Source organism: Rhipicephalus microplus, unplaced genomic scaffold (assembly GCF_043290135.1).
Source record: "Rhipicephalus microplus isolate Deutch F79 unplaced genomic scaffold, USDA_Rmic scaffold_714, whole genome shotgun sequence".
Classification (NCBI taxonomy): domain Eukaryota; kingdom Metazoa; phylum Arthropoda; class Arachnida; order Ixodida; family Ixodidae; genus Rhipicephalus; species Rhipicephalus microplus.
The window spans coordinates 25,001-33,438 of record NW_027465270.1 but is presented as its reverse complement, the minus strand read 5'-3'; the positions used below and the strand labels follow the sequence as shown (position 1 = coordinate 33,438).

The window sequence follows — 8,438 nt, the reverse complement described above, 5'->3', positions numbered from 1 at the left end:
ACGAGGTTTATTCGGTGCCCCGCCGCCCCGGCTGAAGTGATTTTTCCTGTCCCGTGCCGCCCCGGCTGACGCGGTTGGGACTTCGCGTTTGTTCGGCCGCCACGGGTTTTGGCGCACTCGCTCGGTTGCTTGTTGTTGCCACTTGTTGCGAACCCAGGTTTCTTGAGCGAGCGCGGGCGTTTTTTCTTCCTTTCTTTCTTTGTTCTATGTGTTAGCGAATCGGCCTTTAATATCACACGAGGACTCACAACCAACAATTTTCAGTTTGAAGTGTAAAAAATCTGCAGGTGTTGACGTAACTGACTTGCCCCGTACCCTTGAGTACATCCATGAAGTTCTCGTAGTACTACTAAATCGCATTATTCCAAGTGGAGAAATTCCCATAAACTTGCAAACCTCTACACGAAAATCGGTGCGCGTGATAAAGTTGAAAATTATCGTCCGATATCAAATGTGCCTTCTATAACACAAATTCTAGGAAAAAAAAAAAAAAAACACTTGTTCGCCGTTTTCTGCGCCGTGACTGGCAGCACTCCGGCGAAGCGAAACGGGGTCGATTCGAGCACGATATCGGCGTCTTTCGACGTGCTCGCCGGCGACCGTCGCACGAGTACGTCGCACGAGCGCGTCTGCCGGGGCGCCGTTTGCGAAGCCGACGCAAAAGTGGGAACCGCCGCTCGGATGATCGCCGCTTTCGGCAGAGTGAGTGTTGGCACTCCGGGGAAGCGAAACAGCGTGAATGCGCCCACGAAATCGGCGTATTTTGAAGTGCCCGCCGGCGACCGTCGCACGAGTACGGTAAACCGCGTCAGCCGGGGCGTAGTTCGGGACGCCGACGAAAAAGTGGGAAGCGCAACTCGGATCTTCGCCGTTTTTGCAGGAGTGAGTGGCGGCCCTCCTGCGAGACCAAGAAGCATCGATTCGTGCACGAATTCGGCGCCTTTCGACGTGATCGCCGGCGACCGTCGCTCGAGTAGGGCAAACCGCGTCTGCCGGGGCGGGCTTCGGGACGCCGATGCGAAAGTGGGAAACGCTGCTCGGATGTTCGCCGTTTTTGGCCGAGTGAGTGCTGGCACTCGGGCGAAGCCAAACGGGGCCGATTACGGCACGATATCGGCGTCTTTCGACGTGCCCGGCGGCGACCGTCGCACGAGTACGGTAAACCGCGTCAGCCCGGGCGGAGTTCGGGACGCCGATGCGAAAGTGGAGAACGCCGCTCGGATCTTCGCCGTTTTTGGAGGAGTGAGTGGCGGCACTCCGGAGAAGCCAAGGAGCGCCAATTAGCGCACGATATCGGCGTCTTTCGACGCGCTCGCCGGCGACCGTCGAACGAGTAGGGCAAACCGCGTCTGCCGGGGCGGGGTTTACGACGCCGACGCAAAAGTGGGAACCGCCGCTCGGATGTTGGCCGTTTTTGGCAGAGTGAGTGCTGGCACACCGGCGACGCGAAAGAGCGCGAAAGCGCCCACGAAAGTGGCGTATTTGGACGTGCTTGACGGCGACCGCTGCAGGAGTACGAAAAACCACGTCAGCCGGGGCGAGCGACCCACGGCGGTCTGGGTGCTTATCGCTGCTATTATAGGGGCACCCCGGCAGACGCAGAAAAAAAAAATTTTTTTTCGACCTTCTTTTTTGCTGGTCGAGCTCGGGTAACCCAGGTCGCAATGGGAGCCGCGCACGAAAGCGGCGTCGCGAGACGCGTTCGCGGTCGCTAGTCGCACGAGCTCGGCAACCGCGTCAGCCGGCGCGGAGTTCGGGATGCCGACGGCTAAGTGGGTACCGCTGCTCGGATGTTCGCCGTTTTTGGCCGAGTGAGTGCTGGCACTCCGGCGAAGCGAAACGGGGCCGATTCGGGCACGATATCGGCGTATTTCGACGTGCTCGCCGGCGACCGTCGCACGAGTACGGCAAAGCGCGTCTGCCGGGGCGAGGTTTGCGATGCCGACGAAAAAGTGGGAAGCGCCGCTCGGATCTTCGCCGTTTTTGCAGGAGTGAGTGGCGGCCCTCCTGCGAGACCAAGAAGCATCGACTCGCGCACGATATCGGTGTCTTTCGACGTGCCCGCCGGCCACCGCCGCACGAGTACGGCAAACCGCGTATGCCGGGGCGGGGTTGGCGACGCCGACGCAAAAGTGGGAACCGCCACTAGGATGTTCGCCGTTTTTGGCAGAGTGAGTGCTGGCACACCGGCGACGCGAAAGAGCGCGAAAGCGCCCACGAAAGTGGCGTATTTGGACGTGCTTGACGGCGACCGCTGCAGGAGTACGAAAAACCACGTCAGCCGGGGCGAGCGACCCACGGCGGTCTGGGTGCTTATCGCTGCTATTATAGGGGCACCCCGGCAGACGCAGAAAAAAAAAATTTTTTTTCGACCTTCTTTTTTGCTGGTCGAGCTCGGGTAACCCAGGTCGCAATGGGAGCCGCGCACGAAAGCGGCGTCGCGAGACGCGTTCGCGGTCGCTAGTCGCACGAGCTCGGCAACCGCGTCAGCCGGCGCGGAGTTCGGGATGCCGACGGCTAAGTGGGTACCGCTGCTCGGATGTTCGCCGTTTTTGGCCGAGTGAGTGCTGGCACTCCGGCGAAGCGAAACGGGGCCGATTCGGGCACGATATCGGCGTATTTCGACGTGCTCGCCGGCGACCGTCGCACGAGTACGGCAAAGCGCGTCTGCCGGGGCGAGGTTTGCGATGCCGACGAAAAAGTGGGAAGCGCCGCTCGGATCTTCGCCGTTTTTGCAGGAGTGAGTGGCGGCCCTCCTGCGAGACCAAGAAGCATCGACTCGCGCACGATATCGGTGTCTTTCGACGTGCCCGCCGGCCACCGCCGCACGAGTACGGCAAACCGCGTATGCCGGGGCGGGGTTGGCGACGCCGACGCAAAAGTGGGAACCGCCACTAGGATGTTCGCCGTTTTTGGCAGAGTGAGTGCTGGCACTCCGGCGAAGCGAAAGAGCGCGAATGCGCCCACGAAAGTGGCGTGTTTGGACGTGCTTGACGACGACCACCGCAGGAAAACGAAAAACCACGTCAGCCGGGGCGAGCGACCCATGGCGGTCTGGGTGCTTATCGCTGCTATTATAGGGGCACCCCGGCAGACGCAAAAAAAAAAAAATTTTTTTTCGACATTCTTTCTTGCTCGTCGACCTCGGGTGACCCAGGTCGCAGTGGGAGCCGCGCACGAAAGCGGCGTCGCGAGACGGCTTCGCGGTCGCTAGTCGCACGAGCTCGGCAACCGCGTCTGCCGGGGCGGAGTTCGGGACGCCGACGGCTAAGTGGGAACCACCGCTCGGATGTTCGCCGTTTGTGGCCGAGTGAGTGCTGGCACTCCGGCGAAGCCAAACGGGGCCGATTCCGGCACGATATCGGCGTCTTTCTACGTGCTCGCCGGCGACCGTCGCACGAGTACGGCAAAGTGCGTCTGCCGGGGCGGGGTTTGCGACGCGTACGCAATAGTGAGAACCGTCGCTCGGATGTTCGTCGTCTTTCGCCGAGCCAGTGCTGGCACTCCGGCGAAGCCGAACGGAGCCGATTCGGGCACGATATCGGCGTCTTTCCACGTGCTCGCCGGCGACCGTCGCACGAGTACGGTAAACCGCGTCAGCCGGGGCGGAGTTCGGGACGCCGATGCGAAAGTGGGAAGCGCCGCTCGGATCTTCGCCGTTTTTGGAGGAGTCAGTGGCGGCACTCCGGTGAAGCCAAGGTGCGCCAATTCGCGCACGATATCGGCGTCTTTCGACGTGCCCGCCGGCCACCGTCGCACGAGTACGGCAAACCTCGTCTGCCGGGGCGGGGTTTGCGACGCCGACGCAAAAGTGGGAACCGCCGCTCGGATGTTCGCCGTTTTTGGCAGAGTGAGTGCTGGCACTCCGGCGAAGCGAAAGAGCGTGAATGCGCCCACGAAAGTAGCGTATTTGGACGTGCTTGACGGCGACCGCCGCAGGAGTACGAAAAACCACGTCAGCCGGGGCGAGCGACCCACGGCGGTCTGGGTGCTTATCGCTGCTATTATAGGGGCACCCCGGCAGACGCAGAAAGAAAAAAAAAAAAATGGGGACATGGCGTGCGTCACCGTGCGGCTTCGCAGCGTTGCCGAAGTCGCCGAGCCCTTCGACTGAGCCGAACGGCGGACAGGGAACGTTGGTCGGCCGTTCTAACCTGTCGGTGCCACGCCGAGACGTCGTTAAGGAAAACCGCGTCGTGGGCCTCTACGACGCCGTCGAGTCGTTGTACGTTTGGTGTCCAGCGTGTCGGCGGCGAGTAGCGGACACGTCGTTCACGACTTCGGTCTTTCGCAGTCGACGCGAACTTGCGGAGAGTCGTGGTGCCTCACGTTTTCGGCAGAAACCGCGGCGGAATTTTCCCGTGCGTGCGCGCACGACCTCGGTGCTGTGCCGTCAGCGTAGTGTTGCACAAACTCGTGGCCTACCCAAGGTGCGGTACGTTTGCGGCCGTATCCTCGGTGGGAATTTCGTGAGTAGGGTCGCAAATTCTACGACCTCGGCGGGTTTGAGAGCGACGTAGACTTGTGGCACGCTCAACGTGCCACACGTTTCGGGGCACACCCGCGGTGAAATTTTCTCGAGTACGCTCGTATTAGTGCCCAAGGAGGTCTGGGTACTTATCGCTGCTATTATGTGGGGGTTCTCGTGAGCGGCGTACGCGAAAGCGACCGGGTGTCTGATATGCGGCGGGCTTCGGCCTCGTCAAGCGTGTCCTCGGGTCTGCTCCAGGGGAATCCACGGCAGTCGTCTGCAGCCTCATCCGCTTGATGCGTTAGGGGCTGGTTGTCGGACGGTGCCGTTTTACCACGATATCGAGGTGTGTTCCGTGTCGTCCTCGGGCGATTCAGATGCGAAAGCGCCGAAGACGCGGGCGTGACCCGTCGTCTGGCGGCTTTGCAGTCTCGGCTCCGTTGCTAGTTCCGGCCGGTCCACCGACAGTGCAGCGGGCTTGGGCAACCCGCACGGCGCGACCGAGTCGATGCAACGAAAAAGAGCGAGCATGAACGTGCTTCTTGCCGCACGGCTCCCACTCGTCTTTCGGGAAGGTTGTGCCGTAGCGAGCTCGAACGCCGTCATCTCGGAGTGCAAAATAAGCGTGTTGGGGCGCCTGAAGGTGGCCTCCGCCGCACACAGACTGCGTCCGGCCCGCCGAAGGCGAGGACGGACGCGCAGTCGAACGATTACCTGGTTGATCCTGCCAGTAATCATATGCTTGTCTCAAAGATTAAGCCATGCATGTCTAAGTACATGCCGAAATAAGGCGAAACCGCGAATGGCTCATTAAATCAGTTATGGTTCCTTAGATCGTTTCTTCCTACTTGGATAACTGTGGCAATTCTAGAGCTAATACATGCAGTGAGCCTGGAGCCCTTTGGGTAACGGGTGCTTTTATTAGACCAAGATCGATCGGGTTTCGGCCCGTATTGTGTGGTGACTCTGGATAACTTTGTGCTGATCGCATGGCCACGAGCCGGCGACGTTTCTTTCAAGTGTCTGCCTTATCAACTTTCGATGGTAGGTTACTTGCTTACCATGGTTGTTACGGGTAACGGAGAATCAGGGTTCGATTCCGGAGAGGGAGCCTGAGAAACGGCTACCACATCCAAGGAAGGCAGCAGGCGCGCAAATTACCCACTCCCGGCACGGGGAGGTAGTGACGAAAAATAACAATACGGGACTCTTTTGAGGCCCCGTAATTGAAATGAGTACACTCTAAATCCTTTAACGAGGATCAATTGGAGGGCAAGTCTGGTGCCAGCAGCCGCGGTAATTCCAGCTCCAATAGCGTATACTAAAGCTGCTGCGGTTAAAAAGCTCGTAGTTGGATCTCAGTTCCAGACGAGTAGTGCATCTACCCGATGCGACGGCTCGGACTGAACATCATGCCGGTTCTTTCTTGGTGCACTTCATTGTGTGCCTCGAGATGGCCGGTGCTTTTACTTTGAAAAAATTAGAGTGCTCAACGCAGGCGAGTCGCCTGAATAAACTTGCATGGAATAATAGAACAAGACCTCGTTTCTGTTCTGTTGGTTTTTGGAATACGAGGTAATGATTAAGAGGGACGGACGGGGGCATTCGTATTGCGGCGCTAGAGGTGAAATTCTTGGACCGTCGCAAGACGAACTACTGCGAAAGCATTTGCCAAGAATGTTTTCATTGATCAAGAACGAAAGTCAGAGGTTCGAAGGCGATCAGATACCGCCCTAGTTCTGACCATAAACGATGCCAACCAGCGATCCGCCTGAGTTACTCAAATGACTCGGCGGGCAGCTTCCGGGAAACCAAAGTATTTGGGTTCCGGGGGAAGTATGGTTGCAAAGCTGAAACTTAAAGGAATTGACGGAAGGGCACCACCAGGAGTGGAGCCTGCGGCTTAATTTGACTCAACACGGGAAAACTTACCCGGCCCGGACACTGGGAGGATTGACAGATTGAGAGCTCTTTCTTGATTCGGTGGATGGTGGTGCATGGCCGTTCTTAGTTGGTGGAGCGATTTGTCTGGTTAATTCCGATAACGAACGAGACTCTAGCCTATTAAATAGGTGCGGGGTTCCCAGCACCTTACAACCTTCTTAGAGGGACAAGCGGCTCCTAGCCGCACGAAACAGAGCAATAACAGGTCTGTGATGCCCTTAGATGTCCGGGGCCGCACGCGCGCTACACTGAAGGAAGCAGCGTGTCTTTATCCCTGTCTGAAAAGACTGGGTAACCCGTGGAACTTCTTTCGTGATTGGGATAGGGGCTTGCAATTGTTCCCCTTGAACGAGGAATTCCCAGTAAGCGCGAGTCATAAGCTCGCGTTGATTACGTCCCTGCCCTTTGTACACACCGCCCGTCGCTACTACCGATTGAATGATTTAGTGAGGTCTTCGGACCGATGTCCGGCGCGGCCTTTCGGTTGCGCCGGTCTGTTGGAAAGATGACCAAACTTGATCATTTAGAGGAAGTAAAAGTCGTAACAAGGTTTCCGTAGGTGAACCTGCGGAAGGATCATTAACGGATTGTGAAGGGTGAGCGCCTCAGCTGCGTCTGCGCCCGACACTTTCTGCCGCTGACCCCGTTTGGACGCGGGGTCGGCTTTTCCCCACGGGGCTGCCTGAATGTGGAGCGGCACCCCGTGACAAATTGTTGCGCCCAGCGGACGCCAACACCGCGACCTTGGACGGTCGGCCAGGTGGCGGACGCGGGTACAAACGGCGCAACGCACTCATAGGTCGGCTTTCGACCCGCCACTGCACCGTGGCTCGAAGCGCTCGAAATGCGCGACCCGACCGCTGCGGGACCGCCTAGTACTGTAAACAGGAGCGGCGGAGCGCGAACGGCGAGTCGTGGTTACGTCGGTAGAAGGCGAGGCTGCGCGTTCCCGAAACGCCAGCCGAGTGCCCTCCCGACCGTTCGAGCGTGCAAGAACGAGACCCGACAATCGCGCGGCGACTGCCAAGTACGAGAGGAACGGCACAAGCGTCGGCGGTCGGTCAAGGAACTGGCGATGTGACGGGTCCGCTGTGCACCAGTGCATACCGTCCCGCCGTCCGCGGCAAGCGCCTCCGCGTCCTCGGGTGACGGAGGCTGCCGGTCGGTTCTTGCAGGCGAGGGATCTCGCTGGCACCGGTTCGCGTTGACGCGCGGCCGGTCATGGCACGGCGATGCGACGGCCGAGGTGCGCAGTACTCGATGGAGGAACCGCACGCTCCGATGACCGTCCCGCCCTCCGCGGCGTATGCGTACCGACCGTAATGGTTGCAGCAGCGCCGGCCGGCTTTTGAATTCGCCACACGAAACACGGTGCGAGATCGCGGTTAGGGGAGCGTCGACGTTGCCAGGCGTTTTGCTTGCTGCCGAGGGAAAGGCGGCACGGCCACGTCGCGCTCGTCGCGATTAGCGGGTCTGCGCGCTTTGGGAAGGTGCCGCAACGACTTGCCGAAAGAGGAAGCACGGAAGAACGAGGGACTTGGACGTCCCGACAATTGAACGCACTTGCGGCCAGGCCCTTGCTGGCTTCGTTCTTCCGCCTCGAGTAGGCTCGTACGCGGCTCCGGCGCCGAAAGTGGTCCTTGGCACCGACTTCGGTGGACGTGGGAAGTGCCGCGCAAGTACGGCGCGCCTGGCTCCACCTGTTGGCTAAAGTAGGCAGCCGGATCGGCATTTTGGTGTGCGGTGGCAAACCGTGGATGCGAAAAAAGCTTGTGCGATTTCGTGGAACAAAAAGCGGGGGTCCCCCTTTTTATGCGGAGGAGACCGACCCGCCTGCCGTGGTGAACCGCGACGCCACGGTAAAAACGGGAGAGGCTTGTCGATGGGACCGTGCATCCCGCGCTCCACGGAGGCCGGGAGGCGGCCGCCCGAGGAAATGTGTAGCCGTCGAGGCCCGCATCTGCGTGCACTCTTATCCAAATGGGTGTACCGCAGGCATTTTCTGGTTAGGCGGGCCAATGAG

General features: G+C 59.4%; 1 non-coding gene across 1 annotated transcript; it reads left to right on the top strand.

The window, feature by feature from the left end:
* Window positions 1-5,182: 5,182 nt before the first annotated feature.
* On the top strand, window positions 5,183-6,997 carry LOC142795536 (small subunit ribosomal RNA). Its single transcript, XR_012893101.1, has one exon. It is a non-coding gene; the product is annotated as a small subunit ribosomal RNA (ribosomal RNA).
* The last annotated feature ends 1,441 nt before the right edge of the window (window positions 6,998-8,438 follow it).